Source organism: Etheostoma spectabile, chromosome 14 (assembly GCF_008692095.1).
Source record: "Etheostoma spectabile isolate EspeVRDwgs_2016 chromosome 14, UIUC_Espe_1.0, whole genome shotgun sequence".
NCBI classification, from domain to species: domain Eukaryota; kingdom Metazoa; phylum Chordata; class Actinopteri; order Perciformes; family Percidae; genus Etheostoma; species Etheostoma spectabile.
The window spans coordinates 23,323,158-23,323,592 of record NC_045746.1 but is presented as its reverse complement, the minus strand read 5'-3'; positions in this window follow the sequence as shown (position 1 = coordinate 23,323,592).

Below are 435 nucleotides of genomic sequence, written 5' to 3'. Positions count from 1 at the left end.
TTGCCAATAAATTAAACATAACAGGCAAAAACATTACATAAAATTATATACAGAACCATTATCAACTATTAGAACCATAACTAACATGTCACACACATAAAAAGGCACTCAAATGTATAAAACTAAAAAAAGACACACAAGACCACAAACAAACAAATTAACTACAGCTCTTCTGATATTCCAGACCAGTCTGAAGCCTGTTGGCCAGTAACCCCCCCCCCCCCCCCCCTCACATTTCATCAGTGTCCCATGTCAAAACCAACAACAATATACAAGTGCATGAACAGGAATTAATTACAAATGATTACAAAAATACAGTACCAATGCAATAATGAATGGGTACAACATGAACATATGAATTAGGAAACCTCTGCTCGTTTTCAGCCCCAAAGTGGATCAGCTGTTGGGTTTTCCTCCGGCGTCCCTGTGTGATAC